Below are 21,763 nucleotides of genomic sequence, written 5' to 3' on the forward strand. Positions count from 1 at the left end.
GCGTTGGTTTTCCCCGAAGTGGAAGGGATGATGCAGCAAAGTAGCGTAAGTATTTCCCTCAGTTTTTGAGAACCAAGGTATCAATCTAGTAGGAGGCTACGCGCGAGTCCCTCGTACCTACAAAAAACAAATAAATCCTCGCAACCAACGCAAATAGGGGTTGTCAATCCCTATAAGGCCACTTACGAGAGTGAGATCTGATAGATATGATAAGATAATATTTTTGGTATTTTTATGATAAAGATGCAAAGTAAAATAAAGGCAAAGTAAATAGCAAAGGAAATAACTAAGTAGTAGGAGATTAATATGATGAAGATAGACCCAGGGGCCATAGGTTTCACTAGTGGCTTCTCTCGAGAGCATAAGTATTCTACCGTGGGTGAACAAATTACTGTTGAGCAACTGACAGAATTGAGCATAGTTATGAGAATATCTAGGTATGATCATGTATATAGGCATCACGTCTGAGACAAGTAGACCGACTCCTGCCTGCATCTACTACTATTACTCCACTCATCGACCGCTATCTAGCATGCATCTAGAGTATTAAGTTAAAAACAGAGTAACACCTTAAGAAAGATGACATGATGTAGAGGGATAGACTCATGCAATATGAAGAAAACCGCATCTTGTTATCCTCGATGGCAACAATACAATACGTGCCTTGCTGCCCCTACTATCACTGGGAAAGGACACCGCAAGATTGAACCCAAAGCTAAGCACTTCTCCCATTGCAAGAAAGATCAATCTAGTAGGCCAAACCAAACTGATAATTCGAACAGACTTGCAAAGATAACCAATCATACATAAAATAATTCAGAGAAGATTCAAATACTATTCATAGATAGACTTGATCATAAACCCACAATTCATCGGTCTCAACAAACACACCGGAAAAAGAAGATTACATCGAATAGTTCTCCACAAGAGAGGGGGAGAACATTGTCTTGAGATCCAAAAAAAGAGAAGAAGCCATCTAGCTAATAACTATGGACCTGTAGGTCTGAGGTAAACGACTCACACTTCATCGGAGGGGCTATGGTGTTGATGTAGAAGCCCTCCGTGATCGATGCCCCCTCCGGTGGAGCTCCGGAACAGGCCCCAAGATGGGATCTCATGGATACATAAAGTTACGGCAGTGGAATTAGGGTTTTGGCTCTGTATCTGATCGTTTGGGGGTACGTAGGTATATATAGGAGGAAGGAGTACGTCGATGGAGCAACAGGGGGCCCATGAGGGTGGAGGGCGCGCCTGGGGGGTTGGCGCACCCCCCCTACATCGTGGCATCCTCTTTTTTTTCTTGACGTAGGGTCCAAGTCTCCCAGGTCTTGTTCGTTGAGAAAATCTCGTTCCCGAAGGTTTCATTCCGTTCGGACTCCGTTTGATATTCCTTTTCTTCGAAACCCTAAAATAGGCAAAAAAAACAACAATTCTGGGTTGGGCCTCCGGTTAATAGGTTAGTCCCAAAAATAATATAAAAGTGGATAATAAAGCCCAATAATGTCCAAAACAGTAGATAATATAGCATGGAGCAATCAAAAATTATAGATACGTTGGAGACGTATCACCGGACACTATGCGATGGCTGAGAAAACAGGAGTGAGAAGAGATGGTCGTAGCACGGACTCTAAGAAAATTGGTGTCATATGGGACTCGTGTGGTTGGCGTGTGCCGTACTGCTAGACGTGAATGCTACTTATTGCCCATGCCACCCCACTATATCGAGGTGCTGGTTACGTATAACAAATTTCCTGGAGTCTGTGTTCAGCCCTCCTCTATCTCTCTTATCATCCAGCCAGCACACGAGTGGAGCCCATCGTCTATTTGCACACATGCGGTCCCACATGTCAATGAAAATGCAAGAGGACCCACTGAACCTGCACATCTTTGACCTTGACGTGCTGGTGAGGAAAAACAAATCCAACAAAGATCTTCGGTGGTCTCTTTTGGAGTTACTCAAGAGTAGTAAGATTCTATTTAAAGTTTAACCCAAGATGCACATCATGTGGCTTCAACTACCACTCCATTTTCTTGCATGACACGACTGGATGCTGGGTGTCCCAAGTGTCGGCAAAAGGAGGAAGAACTCGACCAAAGCTTCTCCACATTTAGAACGGAGGAGTAGGAAACATGGCAAGGCCTGTGCCTACATCATACTACGTACAAGCCCACCTCACGCAGTCACGCTATCACCATATTTCTCGACCTCCGTGTGACACCTAGCTCTAGTTGATCTAAATAGAACTAACTATTGGTTGGCTCTATGTGATGTGGTAACTTCATATAACCGGATGCTGGATATACTACTACGGCACTAACACTCCAAGAAGTGAGTCGAAAACCATTTATAAATTGAGTTTATGACATGCATATGCGAATGTACCATTCATTATATACAACAAGCCCTCAACACACAACGACAACGAGGATACATGTTGGATTTTAGATTAGTTCCAACAAAACATTCTAGTAAATACTAAAGTTTTCATCACACAACAAATAACAAGCAATGAAATGAACATCAGCTCAACCAATCCTCGGCGTTGGAAATGCTTGCTTTGAACCAGAAGAGTTTGTCTCGGAAGGGCGAGCTACTGTCAATCTTGAGACCAACGCAGGACTGATCATCCAGGCTGAAGCGGCCTATTTCATGACCCATATTGTGATAGCCACGGTAGGGAAGCATAGCAACGTCTGAGGTATAGATACATTTGCTTCTCATAAATGGTAGTAACGTTGTGTGAATAGTAGCAGGATGGCCTTCACCATCATTGAATAGTTTTGTCCAAGGAAGTGCGAGTTTCCTGCAAGAGTAGCAATACTGAACTAGGGAGAAGGTGTTGGTGCTAGCACAGTAGTATCCATCCCGAATACCCTGCAACGGATGTTCGAATAGGTCCAGAGAGTGCGACCATGGGAGACAACACCTGCTTCCTTAGTAACATCAGTGGTGCCCTGTATACAGACAAGAAGAGGTGATCCATCGGAATAAGTTGCCCGGCGCCACTGAGTATATGGGTCCTCATGCTGGTGATCATCGTCATCTCCCCCTTGGTTATAAAAAATTCAAGTATAGGTGGTGGAATGTTCACAGGACCATGGAAACACAAGAAGGTTAATTAGTAAAGGGAAACTAGCTAAACCGCATGCATGTGGATGAAACAATTATAATTACGGTGGAAGACAAACGTACCGAAAGCATAAGGATTCCATGCAAAAATAGTGCCACGAGTGGTGGCAGCAAACACAAGACCCTCGTATTGAATTGCATCACAGTACACATCCGTGTATAGAAACTGATTTTTGAGCAATATCCATCCAGTCAAACTATGAAGGAAGGCAACAAGCTTGTCGAAGATAGAAACAACTCCATAGTTCGTGTAATCCCAAGAGCAGTCGAGAACTTGACAAATTGCTATCTTCTGTAGACGACAGTCACCATGATCGTAGTTGAACGTACGTAGAATACCGGTGTGCTCAACCTCTGGGAAGTCTGAGATTTTTGGAAGTGGAACCCAGTGATGAGTGTACACATTCATAAGTTCCCACTCGCAGTTGTACCCAATATAAACAACCCAATCTCCATTTGCGCCTGCCCAAGCCTTACCGTCAAGCGATGGCATCTTAACATCACACGTATCATTATCAAGCGGCACCAACTTGCACAAGGGGAGGCTTGCGTCGTCCGTGTGCCAGTGAGTAGGGTCACGGTGAAGAAGATAGGGGAGATCAAACCGCTCCTGGACCCTTGGGTTCTTTGTAATGATGTTATTAGTTGAGTCGAGAATGGTCTTGAACGAACCTTCCATGCTAGCCGAGGTGATGACGTCGCACCGATCAATGAGTTCCTCCACCACGTCATCATTCAGATCGGGCCAAGAATAATAGGGTCATTTCTGGCCTGTTCCCTCCAGGGAGAAGAAGATCGAACAATGGCAGAAGGAAAGGTGAAGGCAAATGGAGGAGGGAGGAAGAGCGCGCGACAGCAGTTCCAAATCGAGAGGGAAAGGCGAAGAGGCAGTGGACGGTTGCCACGGTACACAAAGAGGCGCCCTGACCTACATAGACGTCTGTTTAGAAATTGTACAAAAGGACTCGTCATTGTCTCATTGACATGTTGGAACAGGACCACATGTCAACGAAGAGGCTAGTGGGGAGCAGACAGTTGCCACAGAGGTCACACACAAACGACAAGGCCGTCCTATCAGACCTAGCGCCCGTGCGGGATGGCTTCCATCCCCCACACGAGCGAAGCCACTTCGCACCCCCACATGGTTGGTGCGCCACGCATGTAGCTCAGACACGCGCTCGCTCAGCCCCCTTTCCCTCAACGCCCCCAAGCTACCCAACCACGACTGTGTTGGGCACACCCGGCGGCCGGATTTGGAGCGGATTCGGTCGGGCTTGAGCTCGCCAGACAGTGGGAGGCCGTGCCACGCCATGAACTGGCCGGGCACTGGGCCGGAAGGCCCCAAGGCTGCATGTAGGTACTTCTCCTCTAGCCGCTCGGATCTACACCATCGGCGGTCCGCCGGCAGATAGATGAATGGCGGCCGACTGAGCTCGGTGCTGGCCCAAAAGCTCGTCGGCGCATCGTTTCCATTCATGACATGCGACGACTGCCCAAAGAAGGTCCTGCGCCGTGTGTCTACGCCAGAACATCCCGGATGGGTGTTCATCAAGTGCTCAACCTATGGGGTATGTGCTACTTTAGCTTCGGTTGTGCTCTCGGATTAGACTAGTTATGCTAACTTAAAATTTTATTGTGTAGAATGGATGCAAGTTTTGGTATTGGGAAGACGAGTACATTGATATATTGATAGAGCGCAATTTAGTAGATGTTCTAGCACTTTTAGCTAGCATAGAGGCTAGAGATGAGACTAGTGTACTTGTTGATAGAATAGAGGCTAGACATGAGACTAGATGCGTGGAAGCAATGTCTACTTCTTTACACTCGAAGAAGAAAGAAGCACGCAAGATCAAGCCTTCGTAGATCAACAATGAATGCATCGAGAAGGCACTAATCCAACTTACAGGAGAAGCTATGGAAGTTGGATATGTTCTAAAATGTATTCTTGCGGTTCTTGTTTTCTTTGGTCTTGCTTTTCTAGTCAAATTTTGGTGATGTATTTCCATGTACCAAAAATCAATGATGAACAAAAGATATGTGTTTGCAAAGAAAAATGTACGCGACCGGGATGCGTCCGCACGTTGGGCGCATGACCACCGCATCCGAGAAATGGCCCGGACATGACCCCATTGCCCTGCCCAAACAGACAGAATCCGGGCAAAACGGACGTCCATTTGGGGTCATGCATTGGAGTTAGCCTTACATGTGGGACCGCAGTTGAGGAAACTGACTATCGACAAACCCCCACCTCGCCCACCGTGTGATGGCTGAGTTAGAGAAATGAGGAGGTTGAAGAGATAGCTGTAGCACGGACTCCAAGAAATATGGTGTCAGATGGAAGTCGTGTTGGTGGCGTGTGCCATACTCTTGGACGTGAATGCTTGTTCTGGCCCATGCCACCCTACTATATATCGAGGATTCGAGGTGTTCTTTATGTACAGCGAACACATTAAAATATGGACCTCCTCACACTATGGCCAAATTTCCTGGATTCTGTGCTAGGTTAAAAAGTGTTCTTTGTGAGGGTGGGTGGCTGGTCTCAAGTTTAAAACTTGTTGTATTACGTATACGTAGACGTAAAGATAGTACAATAGTTTTGAATGTTTTAACCCAAACATCAGAATGCAATTTCTACTAGACTCATCCGAGGACCTAGGATGATGGGATTCGCAGCTATAGTCAAAACACCCGCCCGACGCATGAAGCATGTGAAGCTAGTACAAATAGTAGTACTATTGTTGATTGGACTCATCCGATAACCTGTTGCAATGCACGTACAATTATGTATTTGGATAATATTTTGTATTAAGAACAAAGACAGCGGGTCCCTTGGGGAGCACTCGAGGGCTACACTTTTTATCTATATGATAAGATTATGCCTGTAAATGTATTATTTCATTCTTTTGCCCGACACTTGGTCCGACCAGTCGGCCCGGGGGCTCGCCACCTTGTCCTATGTTGTTACCACTTGCAGTCAGACAAGTAGTGTGTCGACATCTAAGCCCTCTCTTGCCTTAAGTCACAGCTCGTAGAGCGATTGTTCGGCTGGCAAGAGCTAAAGGCGGGAAATGATGTCCACGCGAAAAATGACTAAGGAAAAACATTAGCATAGGCCAAGCCAGCTACATCGCCTCACCGTCCGGCTGCTAAGCAGCCAGCCGACCATCTTCTCGCTTGACTAGCTACGTTCTAGGCGGCCGAAGTACTTGTCTATCCTAAACGGCCAAGTCCTTGACCCAGCCACAGACCGCAGAGCGGCTGTTCGGCTGGTAGGGCGGCAGGCGAAGGAAGGCGGCAAAGGAAAAAGGCAAGAAGAACAAAAAAGCAAAACCAAGCTAGAAATCGGCAAGAGGACAAGCATGTGTGAGAACAAACTTATTTACATATCAAACGGCTCTTAGACAGCATTCAACGGAGTTTGAAATAACACCCCCAGCGGGTGGAACTGCGTGAATTTAACTTGTTGATTCAAGAGATCACAAAAACGGGAAAGATAAAGTAGTCGCCTAGGCCAGAGGAGCAGCAGGCGGATCCGACGGGTCGGTGGAGGCAGAGGCACCGGGTGGTGGAGCTGCCAACTAGTGGGACTCGGACTGGTCGGCACTGGCAGCAGTCGGTGCGGCATACCATGGCCCACTGTTCGAGGCTTGGTCAGGCTGAGGACGGGTGCTCGCTCCGTCCTCCGATGCGATGTCTTCGCCGTCCTCGTCCTCTTCGTCCTCGCCTTCGTTACTGGAGGCGATCTCCTCCTCCAAATCCTCCCCCACCTCTGGGTCCAGCCTGAGCCAGTTGGGTGGCACCTTAGCACCATCATCATCCAGGTCCGGGACAAAGACGGGGGTATTGGCGTACTCGACAATGGCCGCCGCGCGACGGGTGAGATCGCGGCTCGCCGCCTCCAGCTCCGGTCCGGCCTCATGCCGGAAGGTGGCCAGCTGGTCCAGGTCCAGCCCCGGATACCAAGCCTTGATGAACTCCAAGGATGTCCGAGTGCCCGCCCAAGCCACGACACCATTCCGAGCTTTGAAGCGCCCGATGGCCACCTCCAGCCAGTTGACAGTCCGGATGGGGGTGCGAGGGACTTGAACGCCCGGCTAGAGGGTGGCCAACACCTCTGCCCCAACGCGCTGCAGGCGGCGGAGTGTGCGATGAGCCGGCTGCAGACGAGCCTTGACGGCCAGAAGCTGCTCACCAAGATTGTGAGGCGCGTTCGGCGGAATGTCGACACCCGCCCTCCTCCACTGGTCGCATCGTGCCTCGATGGCCTAGCTGACAGCGAAGGATTGACCGGGAAAGTATTATGCGCAAGAAGAAAAGCCAAGAAGAGTTAGAAGCCAGAAGCCGGCTCCCGCAACAGTTGGCGACTGTTCAAAAGAAGAAGAAGCTTACCATGGATCATATCCTCGATCTTGCCGTAGCCGCCCGAGAGGACCTTCTCCTTATCCTCCTAGTCAAGAACTAAGTCATGAACTCGGCCTTGAGGAGAGTCTCTCCGTCCTTCAGCTGCTCCACCTCTGCCTTATGCCACTCCGACTAGTCCGCCAGCTCCTTTGCTAGGCGATTGCACTACTGAGCGGCCTGACTGCGCTCCTGCTCCTTGGTGTGGAGCACGGACTCAACCTTGCCCAGGCGCTTCTGCAGATCAGCGGCGGCCCCTTCCAAGACAGGGAAAAAGAAAATGTCAACACCAAGCAAAGACAAGTAGTTGCCGGGAGATCCAGCCCGACTGCTTAGCAGTCGGCCCGAATCTCGGGGGCTACACCCAGCGGGTGCGCTGACGCGCCCCCACTAGAAAGAAGATGGAATGCTTACTCCGGCTTTGATTCAGGTCGGTGGTCCACTTGGCCAGCTCCTGGAACTGGGAGTTGTAGGCGGCCACACGGAGGTTGTGGTAGTCTTGCAACGAAGATGACAGAAGAAAAAACAAGTCAGCACTCGGAACTCACCTGGAAGTTCTGACCCGCCTGCTCAGTAGCCGGCCCGGAACTCGGTGGCTACATCCAGTGGGTGTTCGGGCGCGCCCCCATGGAAGATCGCAAGAATTGAAAACAAGAAGTAAAAAAGCGTACCCAGACGGCCGTCCGCGTTGCGAAGAACTCCTGCGTGTATTACTGGAGAGCGGCGCCTTGGGTGTTCAACTGGGCCAGGACGTCCTGCACGGCCACGTTCAAAACACCCGAGCCATCCCCAGACGTCCAGTTCGAACGGGCGGCACTGGTGGCATCGATGTCGAGCGCCAACGAGCACGAGGCCTCGATCTCCATCGGCCTTGGCGCTGAGGCCACCTTCACCAAGCGCTGGCGCGCTGGAACGCAGACTGTGGGAGTCGGGCCCACCACCATCAGTCGGCGCGCGCGGAGGCACCTCTGCCTCGAAGACGACGGGGTCCCCTCCCCTCTCTAGGGTCGGCTGGTCGACACCAGCCCCTCCAGTCGGCGCCCAGTCCTCCAGCGCCACCAGCTCCGCAAATTGCAGACTGGTGGACTCCGGAGCTCGGCTGCGGGATGCCTCCTCCTCCTGCACCTTAGCGACCACGTCCGCTTGCTCCTTGGTTGTCGCGTCGGCCTCCGTCCGTGCTTCCTCGGCCGCCTCGGCCTTCTCCCGGGCCGCGGCCTCCCGCTCCTCTTGCGCCTCCCGCGCATTCTTCTCCGTTGCCTCCTAGAGGGAGGCGAGCGGGTCCATGCTTCGAGGGTCTGCGGAGCCGTCTGCCGCTCCAATCACCGAGCCGGATGGGGCTCGCGATAGAGAGAGCATAGCTCTATGCACCAGAAAAGAAGATCAGGACGCTTACGTGGACACCAACGGGCGCTGCTTGGGGCCCTTCTGAAGAGGGCAGCTTTCGCGGCCTCTTGCAGCGTGCTCATGTCGGCCGAGGTCTTGGTCTTCTTGGGCCAACTTCCGAACAACCCGACGTCGGCCCAACGCTTTGGCACACTGGGTTCTACGGTCAGCGCGGCCGAGGAGCTGGCGCATGTCCTGTCGACACCAAGAGCGCGGTGCGGCTCGTCGTCTTCTTCGTCGTCATCCGGCCAGTCCCTGAGGCCGCCTCTCGTGGAGCCGCCTGCTCCCTCGCCGCCACCTCCTCCATGATAGCCTCCTCCAGCTCGGGGTCATCCATGTCACTTTCCGCGCGGTCCGCCATGTACTGATGGCCTAGGGCCAGCGCGCCGTCTGTTGTCTGGCCCGGGAAGCTTTGCATCATGGCCAGATGGTCAGGCGGCAAGAAGAAATCTGGACAAACAAAGAGAAGAGAACCAGAAGACTTACCGCAGGCGGCGGGTTAGCATGGCTGTACGGCTCCTTGCTGAACCACCAGTCCATCTCTGAGAGCATGCAGTCGGAGAAGAAGTTCACCAGCCGGACCACCTCCACATCCGGCAGCACTTTGGTGCACATCCGGCATGAGTCCCGGTGCCCGCTCATGTGTTGATTATGTGGGGCCGGGCTTGAAGAGGCAGCACCCGACGCTCCACAAAGGCGGCCAGCAGATCCGAGGCCCTGAGGCCCTCCGACTCCGTCATCTCCTAGAACCGGGCGAGAGCGGTGGAGGCGGCGGCCGACAGATTCTTTGGCCGAAACTTCCAGTTGGTGCGAGCTCAGCAGGTGGGCCGGCTGCATAAGCCGGCAGGTTGACATAGTCCCACGTCGAGTGGATGTTCTCGACGTCGAAGTACGATTTTTTCCACAACTTGGCCAACTGCAGAAGGGCGAGAGCCGGGAAGAGGACCCCTGAGCCCGAGCACCGCATGGCGAAGCAGGCCCCGCACTGGGCCACCTCATCCTTGGCGGTAGTGCCGTGCTTGAGGTAGAAAAGCTCCCCCATAGCTGAGCATGGGGAGCATGCCAAGATACCCCTCGCAGAGGGTGACGTAGGTGGAGAGCAGTACCACCGTGTTCGGTGTGAGATGGTGGGGCTGCACTCCGTATAAGTCAAGGAACGAGCGAAGGAACCCGCTCACCGGCATGCCGAAGCCGCGGAGGAAGTGTGACCGGAAGACGATGATCGCCGTCCATCGGCGCCGGCGAGATCTCTGCCTCGGGAGGAACACGCACCTTCACATGCGATGCGCGGGGAAGCCGTCGCGTCTGGCGAAGGAACCCCAGATGGTCGTCATGGACGTTGCAGCTGTCGCAGTCGCCTGAGCGGCCGCCGTGACCCATGGGCTTGGTTTCTCGGTGGCGGTGTGAGGTAGCTGCACGAGGACGAAGCCACAGCGATGCGGAGAAGTCCGGTGACGGCGGGCGGTGGTTGTGCTCTGGCGGCAAAAGAGGGCACGTTTGCAGCAAGAGAGAAGAAGAGGAAGAGGATGAAGGGCGAGGAGGGCGCGCGTGCATTCTGCCGCCCCCTCCTCCCCCTACTTATAGTCCCGCGACGACGGGGCCGAGGGGGCAAGCGTGGGGGGCGTGGGATTAACTGCACCCACGCCCGCACGACCCCGCGTATCCCGTGTCTTTACGACGCGCAGTTATGAGCCCTAGAAGAGCAACTGTCGGCCTCGGCCGCTGTGGATCCGCGCACGCGCTGAGGCCCTGTAGTGGCGGGCCCAGGCCTGCGGTGACGTCCCGTCGCGTGCGTGGGCTGGCAGGCCGGCCTAGTCTGCTGGCCCCGTGTGGCAAGCGAGCAACGGGCATCAAGCCTATCACCCGGCTGGCACACCACCCGGGCTCTACCCCGACATTTTGAATTCACCAGGAGGCTGGCCGTTCCTTGGCTAGCTCCTAACGGTCGGCATCTCTGGAAGACAGACAAAGCAAGAACTGTCAGAGTAAATGACCACGGGTAGCCTCATCAGCCCCCCATGGTATTTCAATACATCGGGGCCGGCTGTGCCCCTCACACCTCGCGGGCGAAAGACCGACTCTTCGGGACGTCTGGTACAATGGCCAGCTGCCCGAAGATGGCGCGCCCCCAACAGATGGCCCCCATGGGGCCGCCATCTAGTAGGCGGCCCTGTGCCACCTCAAAACCATTCACTGCAATGAGACGGGGCGTGGCTACAGTACAACTTGTCACCCCCGAATCTAGGGCTGAGCGTGGCCACAGTGCGGGCGTACCAAGCGGACACCCCTCACCCCGGGGGCACTGTTGCCACACAGCCTGTGACATCACCTATGACATAGGGAGCCATGCTCCCACTATGGGCGGTTGGTACGGCCCGCAGGCGGCCCGCGCTACCTATCCATGATCCACCAAAAGGTGGCGAACCCCCAGAAGGCGACATCAAGGGCTGGCCGACTCCTAGCAGGCGGCCCTTCCTCCCCTCAAAGTCTGTGTGGCTACAGTGAGTGCCCGCCAAGCGGCGGGACTGTAGCCACGCTCCCCCCGACAAAGCCTCCATCACCAGTAGCAAGGCTATAGTATAAAGCAATCAACATGACTCGCAGGCGGCAGGCCCTACCTGTCGGCTGAGTACACGATAGCCAACGAGACCCACCAAGAGGTGGGCCCCAGCAGCCGGCGGAGAAGCCGGTGCCCAGGGACACTGATAGTCGGGTCCTACACCCGGCCAGATTACCATTGTGCCCCTGGGGGTAGGCCTATATAAACCTCCCAGGCTCACCCATGCAAAGGGTTCAGAACTTTTGCCATCCTACACCCACCATTGAAGGAGAAGTTAGGGAAAGCCTTACTCTTCTTCCTCCTTTAGCCGAAACAGCTCAAGGAGCAATCTTGTAGCTACTCTATTGACGATAGTCATCATGCGGAGACCCCGCAGAGCAGGACTATGGGTGTTATATCCACGGAGAGCCCCGGACCTGGGTAAGATTCGTAGGCGTATGTGGTCTCGCTCACTCCCGCTTCTATAGCCCGGCGACGTACTCTTGTCCCCATCCATGATAAGCCACCCCCTGGCATATGTCGCTACACATCCCCGACATCTCCCCCTGTCGTACAATGGGATTTTTGGACGCCTGGCCCTGGCTAAGTTCATGGTGGCATCCCACTATGCTTACAACACACTGAAGATGCCTGGGCCACTGGGAGTCATCACCATCCCATCATTTTGAGAAGGATGCAATCATTTGTGTGGACAAAATGTACCAGGACGCGGGCGTGGCGGAGGCAGTGGTAGCAGTAGTTCCCGCCAAGGAAAGGAAAGGAAAAAAGGGACTGTAGGAGCTCCGGCAAAGAGTCTGGGAAGTGTGCCCCCGCCGAGTGCACGGCACCCATTGATGACGTGCCGGAGTGTTCCTACAGCAAGAGATCCAAGGTTGCGGCACCCCAAGTGAAGAAGGTCCCGGCATGTAGGGATGAAAACAGAGCAGAAACAAACGGAACTGAGTGCTACCATATTTGTTTTCATATATTTTTGCAGAAGGAGAAACGAATACAGAAACCCCGGAAATGAATACGGAAATAGATACTACCGAAAATAGACACGGAGCAAATACAAAGCAGACACGGAAACAGAAGTGGGCATTGACCGAAACTTAAAAAATCCTTAAATCAAAGAGAAATACACGCAAAACACAAACAAAATTAATGAATTGATATCATGGCTACAAAATAATATCATTATGTTAGCAACTTAGTGTACTTTTGTAGTAGTACTGGACAATTGTGTATATGGTCAAGCTGAGTACATGTGTGGTAGTGGAAGTTGGGCTCAAATGATCCATTCTACTCATTGTATAATTGTGTGTTGTTTGGTGGTTGGACTACAAAGCAGTCATAGGTCTATTGTAAAAACAGAAATTCACTATTCATGGAAACGGAAAGTTTCATTTCCACGCCTATTTCACCGGAAAACACTGTTCCGTTTTAGTTTCCGTTTCCGCATAAAAAATCCACTTCAACTTCTGTTTTGCAAATTTCTGTTTCCGTTTTCATATTTCCTCTCTGTTTTCATTTTTCTTCAGAAATACGGAAAGTTTCCATTCCATTTTCAATCCTACTGGCAGGGTTGGCTGGCGTTGATGATACTTTTACTATCAGCGCCACCCCCGATGACAAATAGGAAAACGTTCTCGTTGCCTTCATGTGGGTGAATGTTGATGTGTTTGCCTGGCAACCATCTGATATGCCCGGTGTTCCTAGGGAGGTAATCGAGCACCACCTTACTGTCTGCCCACGTGCCCGACCTGTCAAGCAGAAAGTCTGGAAGTAGGACTTGGAGAGGCAACTGTTCATTGCAGAAGAGATCAAGAAGCTTGAGGCAGTTGGTTTGGTCAGAGGAGTGTTGCATCCCACATGGTCGGCAAATCCAGTAGTAGTCTGGAAGGCTAACGGGAAGTGGAGGCTTTGCATAGATTTTACCAATCTCAACAAGGCTTGCTCGAAGGACCCATTCACTACAAAAAAATACACTTCCGTGATGATACGTGTTTGTCACAGTAGGTCACGTTTTTTGTCATGCATGTACATCCATGACGATTTTATGACAAAATCAAGATAGTCATACCTGTGTTGTAGCAGAAGTGTTCCATGACATTACCAAAACTATCATCACAGAAGTGTCCACTTCCATGACGATAAATCGCACGTCATAGAAGTGCTTTCATCAAGGGTGACTGACATGTGGCGCCATCATAACTGGTCGCCGTTAAGCTATCGGGTTCCGGTTTGGATCTGATAACCCGTTAACATCCCGGACCAATGCCGATTTTCCACGTGTAAAATTCTCATTGGCCGATGGAACCATGTGTCAGCTCCGAGTTGGCACAGATGTCATCCACTCATTGGACAAGAGGCGCCTATGATAGGTCGACACGTGACATGGCCCAACAGTGGCCCCATTAAGGTGAAAAAGGCCGGCTCACTAAAAATTAGCAGGCTGGCCCATATAAGGCCTACTTGTGTCAGGTCCATTTAAGCCCACTGCCCATACGGATGTGCCATTCGGCCCATCAACGGCCCGTTAATGATTTGACACCATTGCAACCCCTCGTCAGTTCGAGCCCGTTAACAGCCCGCTATATATTTGGGATCAATATCGGCCCGATGTGGTTTCGGCCTGTTAACAGCCCATTCAAAGGATGGGCCAATTTACAGGATGTACATCTTTCGGGCTTTTAGTGACCCATTTAAGTGTTGGGCCAATTTACGGCCCAGTGTGTCTTTCAGCCTGTGGACGACCCATATATGAGTTGGGCCATTTGCAGTCGGACATGAGTTTTGGCCTTTTAACGACTCGTGCTCTTTAGGGTCCAATACCAGCCTAGTTTTTCTTTCCGCCTGCTAAAGGCCCACAACACAGTTGGGCCATTTACAGTATGGCCTGACTTTCGGCCTCTTAGCAGCCCATGCTCTTCATTGTCCAGTACGCGCCTGCTGTCTCTTTCGGCCGGCTAAAGGCCCACGGTATAGTTGGGCCATATGTAGCCCGACCTTAGTAGCGGCCTGTTAATGGCCCATGAAATCAAACGGGCCCACCTATTGCCTGCTTCGATGTCGGCCTGTTAACGACCCGGGAGGTAAGAGGGCCGACCATTAACTTTCGGCCTGGTAACGGCCCATTAACTTAATGGGCCCACTAAAGTTATCACATGTATTTAGGCCCAATTAGATAATTTCAGCCCATTAAGACGAGCAATTATGCAGAGGACCAAAACCGATCAAGAAAAGGTATGACATACAAGGAAAAACCTTGCACATCCAGCATATATTACAGGAAATTACATCCACTGGGCAATCAAAGATTGATGTGAGTGCAAATAAATGAACAGAACCTAACGATCTACAACGTCACAATCTCCAACCTCAGTGCGGATGATGCCCATAAGCATGTGGGCTAGTTCTTGCTACTTTGCTACACTGTCTCTAAAACATCGATCAGTTGTTATTGCACACGAATGTGCACCTCTGATTCCTCCACCGTTTCCATCATTGCTTCAACAATTAATTGGTTCACAAACATACATTTTTTCCGTTGCATTCGAGATAGAGGAAACTAAACAGATTCATACGGTGATTTTGGCAGGCTTGTATTATTGATAGTGGAGAGTGTCTCAACCACTGCATCATAACATAAATTAGGAGGGAACCGAACAGATTAGTTAAGAGTTATTGCCATATTACCTGGCCTAGATTTATTGGAAAGAAATAATGGGTTTGCCTTGTTCTTTTCAGAGTTTGTCTTCTTATCTTCAGCAGCTTGCACCAAATTAACACACTATCATTGCTATCATTGGCCAGGTCAGATAATAGGAAAGCAACATTGACACAACAAATGTTTGGGCAACCAAACCGCACTAGCCTACACCAACTTAACACAATATGGCATAGCTATCATCAGCCAGGTAAGGTAATACAAAAGCAACATTGACACAATGAATGAATGGGCAACCAGAGCAGCACTACAATTCAGTAATGTGCACGATATGAGATAGTACACTCATGCAACTCAGTATGTAAAACTACCAGGCAGTTTTCCTTGCAAAAATCAACATTGTCGCCTTTAACATTTTGCTACAACTAATTTTATATCAGATAAAGGTTGGATTCACGCCGATTAACAAAATACATGCTGATGTAAAAATATAGTGATATACAACATGTACTTACATCAGCATTTGAGCATAGAGAATTCCCGCAATATACTTTCCTCGAATACGATCCGAAGGGAGGAAATATTCTATCATATAACCTTATTTTCTAAAAGAGAGATGGGTAAGAAACATGTAGAAAATATGATCAGAATGCTATAAAATTTCATGATGCGAGGATACACACACGCTTCTTAGAATGGAGTGGGAGTTGGGTTTCTCTATGCCAGTGCAGTATCTATGAAAACTGGAGTTGATTTATTATCTCCTGGTGTTTGGATCTTTTGCAAAGACCTGGTTTGTAACCCTTCAGATTCTAACATAGCTGTCTTCCCCTTGCATGCCTTATATAGAAGAATGGTGCTTCAATTAAAAACATGCTACAACGGACATGGAATAGGTACTGAAGAATAGAAAGGCATGGCATATTGACATGTATTCCCTCCATCCAGAAATAAATGGATGGGGCCAGGCGTATTTCAATTCTAGATACATCCTATTTATCCATTTCTGCGACATGTAATCCAGACAGAGGGAGTATGATGTACGAGTTGGGGATACGATGGCACAACAATGTAAAAAACACTACTTGAATGTAAAAATGTGTGCTAGCGGAATACATACAGAAAAACACTAAGGCAACATATGCATGTGTGATTGGCAAACTAAGATGGCATTGCAAGAGACCACTAGAACAAAACTTCAATGTAAAAAAGAACCTAGTACCGTAAACAGATGAAGTACATACTGATGAATAATTGTCGGATTTCGGGTTCCAGCAGACCCTTGAGGTTCGAACACTGGGGTGCGCGCGGAGATTTCGCCTCCTACCTACCTACACCCCTCCGCCTCGCTAAGATCTAAGCAATGGAAAGAACAACACGAATGACACAGGGTTTATACTGGTTCGAGCCACCGTTGTGGTGTAATACCCTACTCCAGTGTGTGGCGTGGTGGATTGCCTCTTAGGCTGATGATGATGAACAATACAAGGAAGAACAGCCTCGCGAGGGTCTGCTCTCGGCTGGGGCAATGAACTGCTGGGAGGAGTTCAGTCACCCTTCTCTCTCTCTCTCCCTCCTTCTCTTTTCCTTCTCTCGTCTTTTTTCTCTTCCCTCATCCCTCTCTTCCCTTGTTCTATGGGTGGTTGGTCCTATTTATAGAGGCCCTGGTCCTCTTCCCAAATATCGAGCGGGAAGGGAGCCAACAATGGCGGGCTAATTTGAAGGGGGACAGCTAGTACCAGCTATCCTGACAAAAGTAGTCTTCGCCTGCACAAAGCTCTGGTGGTGACGCCGTCTTGGGCTCCACAATGACCTCCGTCTTGTAGTCCTCCTGGTCTTGGTCTTGTTGCACCAAAATGGAAACCTTTGCCTGATGCCTTGGTACTGCGTGGCTGCGCTTGCTCCCTTTGCACCAAAGAGGAAAGGAGGACGCTGCGCGGGCTGGCACCTGCCTGGTGCCTTTGGTCGTCATGGCTTGCGTCACGGGCACCTCGTGAGGTACCCCGCCTTGATCAAGCTCCGCGTCGTCCGCCCCGTGAGGCTTGGCCCCTCGCGAGGGTCTTGGGTCTGTGTTGGTGAAGATGGGCCGTGCTGGGCCCCCCCTTTGAGCCACGCCGCAGGCAGGCAAGTCTGGGGACCCCCGTTCCCAGAACGCCGACAGTAGCCCCCGGGCCCAAGGCGCGCCCGGACTTGGCCGTGCAGGGATGCGGAAGGGCAAGAGCGAAGCGCCGTGGGCCCTAACAGCCTGCGGCCTTGGGCGCCGCGTGGCGGTTGATTGGACGTGAGTGCCTTAGCAACCGTGCGAGTTGATAAAGGAGCGGCATCTGCCTAGGCTTTGATTTTTTCTTTCTCCGGTTGCTGCTCAGATCCCCTTTCTTGCGCCTCTCCTTCCTTCCTCCAAAGTTTCCAGATCTACTCCGACCGCGTGACCTAGGAAGCCATGGCGCCTTGTCAGCCCCCGGCCGTAGCTTGGTACTCGTCTGCCCTGGACTCGCCGAACGTGTCGAAGGCGAGCCTTGCCCGGTTGCGCCAGATGGCGGCGGCACGGGGCATCGACGGGGCGAAGGTGTTCACGGCCGGCTCCACCACCCCTGAGGGTCAAGGGAGCACCTTCTATCCGTTCTTCGTAAGTGCCATTACTGCTGGCCTGGTGCCTCCCTTCTCCGAGTGCTTCTTCTCTGTCCTCCACCATTACAAGCTACAGGCTCTGCATCTCCACCCCAACTCCGTCCTTCTCCTGGCAATCTTCGCCTATTACAGCGAGGCTCATGTAGGGGTGCAGCCCTCAGTGGCCTTGCTGCGCCACTACTTCTACCTCCGGACCTCTCGCGGTCCTGCTTCCGCGTGCGCGAGCTTCATCGCGTACGGCGGCGCCATTGCCATCTCGAACCCCGGGAAAAGGATTGAGGGCTTCAGGAGCAAGTGGGTCTTGGCGGATGCTGGGCGCATTCACCCTCGGCTGATCTTGCCCACGGAGCAGCCCACGAGCTCCAGCGATTGGGGACGAGCGGAGCTCGCGGACCCCGCGCGAAGCTGGTGTTGGAGAAGATGGATGCGGATCTGAGGCCGGCCAACATGGCGGCGGCGAAGCTGACCAGCTGGCTCCGCTTCGGCTGTACTCACTCCCGATGTGGAGGCCCCATCCGAGCCCCGCGGCCTTGGCCGACGGAGATCTGGCTGCGGTCCTCCAATCTCTGGTCGGGGGCGATGTGGCGAGGTTGGAGGGTGCTCCTACGCCCTTGTTCCTCTGCGACGACTGGGAGTAGGTAGTGGAGTCCATGCCCGTCTTCAACGGGGATGGGCCCGTGCCCATGGAAACTCCCGAGGAACCGGTGGACGTGCCCTCCGACGACTCCAGCAAAGAGGAGGAAGGAGGGGAGCGGGAAAGAGGGCCTGACTCCGAGGCGACTGACGGAGAGTCGAGGGCTCCCCTCTCCCGGCGCAGGTCCCGCGTTCTCCGCCTCTCTCCGCGCGATGACAACGAGGATGACGACGAGCAGGATGGCGGGAGCTTGCCCCCGTTCTCGAAGAAGGACAGGACCGGGCTGATCTCCCACGGGTCTGCCCCGGCCCCGAGGCGGACCGCACCTTCCGCTTCCAAGCTTCCCGAGGTTGACCCTTCCAGCCGGATTTCAGGCTTCAAATTTGGCCGGAGGCCGCTCGAGCTCACTGGCGATGACCCGTAAGCGTTTGATTCTTGTCTTTATTTCTTATTCTGCTTCTGAGGCTTGACGTCCGCATCTCTTGGACAGGCTGGCGCCCGCAGCAAAGAAGTCGAAGGGAGCTCCTGAGGTTCCATCCGTGGCAGCGCCTCTGCCCGCGAAGGAGGGTGACCGCGACGCACGGGCTTCTCCTACCCGGTCATCCTTGCGAGGCCTGGGGCGAGCTCGGCCCCCATGGCCCAAGTGACTCCCGAGGTGTCCTTGCCTGCCGCCGCCACTACAGTCGTTGGGGCGCAGCAGACTCTGCCTCAGGATGCTGTGGCCGCGCAACCGCCTTCTCCTCCTACTCCACCGGCTGCTGTCTCTCCGACTCCTTATGCCGTCCTGGATCATGCTGTCGCTGAGCTGGACTGACTACGGCAGGATCTTCTTGGCGCCGACCCTCGCTTGGTGGACGGGCGCTTGGAGCTGGCTTCCGGATGGGTTCGCTCCGACGCTTCAATTCGGGCGGCGCTGGTCCAGGCCTCGACGGCTTGCGATGAGGAGAAGCAGGTCGTCCTTGAGGCGAAGGCTGCTCATGACGCAGCCCTGGGGGAGGTGGTCGACGTCTGTGATCGCTGCAAGGCGCTGGAGGATGAGCTGCAGGGCCTGCGAGACTAGCTCGCGAAAGAGGTCTGCCTTCGCCAAGAGCAGGAAGAAGGTGTGAAGGCTCGCGAGGCGGCCGTCAAGGAGAGGGAGGTCAAGCTCAGGAAGCGCCACGACCACCTAGGCGCGCTGGAGCAGGAGTTGGGGGCGAGGAAGGCCGAGCTGGATGACAAGGCCCTGGTTCTTGCCGAGGACCGCGTGGCCTTCACGGAGATGGAGGCGAAGGCTCGCTCCTCGCTGAGGACGCTTTACGACAGCGGCCTGGAGAGCCCACTGGCTGGCGCCGAGGACGGCCCCGCCAAGCTGCTTCCCTTCCTGGTTCGCGCTCTTGAAGATGTCACCCTTGGCCTTGGCCCCACGGCGGAGGCCGAGGCGCGTGTCCTGTCTTCTGCAGCACTGACGCAGGTGCTCACCCACATCTACCTTCGCGATCCCGATGTCGACCTTGACGGCCTGCTGGAGCCAGTAAGCGGCGAGCGTGCCGCTGCCGCTGCCGAGGCCGTGAAGGGTCGCGCGGAGGTCTGCTGGGGAAGTTCCGGGCCTTCAGCACCAAGCCGAAGCAAGGCGCTGCCGACCCCACTGCTCCATGAGGCGCACCCACTCCGCGATGCTCCATCGCCGACAAGTGACTTCGTTGTGGCTCCTATCCTGCCTTTAATTCCTGCACATGTATCATGCCTCGGGGAGGCGTTTAAACTTGCGTTTGGCATTGAGATAACAGTGTGGACTATAATATTTGCTTTTGAATTCCTTGAAATTTGCGCTTTTCCTTCCTACTTGCTTATGTTCTACGCCGGCAGAGCCCGGCCCCGCACATACCTCACCCAGCGTTAGTCCCGACCGGAAACCAGGACGGGGCCAAGGAGTGAGGGGCTACGTGACAAGTTAGGCTCCTGAGTCGCGATGCTCAGGAGTCCCCCTTGGCACACGAACAGCAAGTAGGGAGGTGTGATGTGGGTGGATCTACCGTTCTACGTCTCCAGAGCCTGGCCGCGCACATACCTCACCCAGTGTTAGCCTTTCGGAACTAAGGAGTGAGGGGCTACGTGACCAGTTAGGCTCCTGAGTCGCGATGCTCAGGAGTCCCCCTTGACGCTCAATAGGCCTTCGTACCTTGGCTCCGCTCGGGGAGAGACGCGCGACGAACCAGGCCCGGGGGGGGGGGGCTGGCTGGGCAGCGTGCGTCTGGGCGTGACCCAGGCGCAGCCCCCGTGCCCAGCCCCCTCGTGCGGCACTCCCGAGGGGAGGCGTTACGATGAGGCTAGACACTGAGCTCTGGGCTCCCTGAGGTTGATGCGGCCCGGGGGCCACCCTCAGTTGTTTAACACCAGCGCGGAGCATAGCGCTTCCGTATGTGTACGGGCATAGCCGCTCCTCGGCAGTGTCATCAGCCAGCGCGGAACATGGTGCTTCCACCGGTACGTGGGAGGGGCCCCCCCTCCGGGAGGAGCCCCCGGGGCGTGTACAGCCCCGCCCTGACACGTGGCTGGCACGGTAGGGCCTGGCGAGGTGTATCCGGGCACCCGTGGGCCAGCGCGGGACTCACGGGGCCCTACCTCTAGGCGGGTTGCGCCTGGCACTGGGCCTTATCTTGTGATGTGTCCCTGCAAATTTGGTTAGATGCCGGCAATCTACGTCCTCGGGTCCCGGCCCTCGAGCTGGTCCCAGCCGTCGCTGGTATGCTAGGTTGCGATGCCGTGGACAAGGCCAGAGGGTGAGGGCTGGAGAGCCAGTAAGAGCCCTGAGTCGCGATGCTCAGGTACCCCCCTTTAACGTGCAAGCGGTCGGCATGGAGAAGAAGAGGTGTTGTGGGCCAGCATCAAATAATCAAGCATGGTGCGTATGACGCATAACCGGAAATAACTGCAAATGAGATACACGCCGCTGGGTCTGGCCCGAGCGACTTGGGGATCATGCAGCCCGAGGGGCGCCCCCAACAAGGTAAGCTAACAACATGAAATAAAAGGGATACATACCGCAGGGACGGACCCACGTGGCCTGGGAATAATGCAGCCCTGGGGGGCGCTCCCAGCTGGAAGTGAAACTTGAAAGATGTCACCTGATGACGTTGAGGATGAAGGGGTGTTGGTGTAGCAGACTCGGTGTGCTGCGGAAGCCGATCCTCACGAGCCCCCAGGCCCAGGGGCCTTAGGAGGCTCCGGAGGCGCTGGTGGCTCCCTGCGGGCCATCTCCATCTCCGCCAAGGCTGCGGAACGCCTGGCCTCTTGTGCCTCCATGATGCCCCTCATGAGGCGCTGGTACGTGACAGCCGCGTTCAGCAAGCCGTAAGGCATGCGAATGCAGCTGTGGGGTGGACCTCCGCAGCGCCCCACTCG

This window comes from Triticum urartu, chromosome 2A, assembly GCF_056163025.1.
Source record: "Triticum urartu cultivar PI428250 chromosome 2A, HENAU_Tu73, whole genome shotgun sequence".
Lineage (NCBI taxonomy): Eukaryota > Viridiplantae > Streptophyta > Magnoliopsida > Poales > Poaceae > Triticum > Triticum urartu.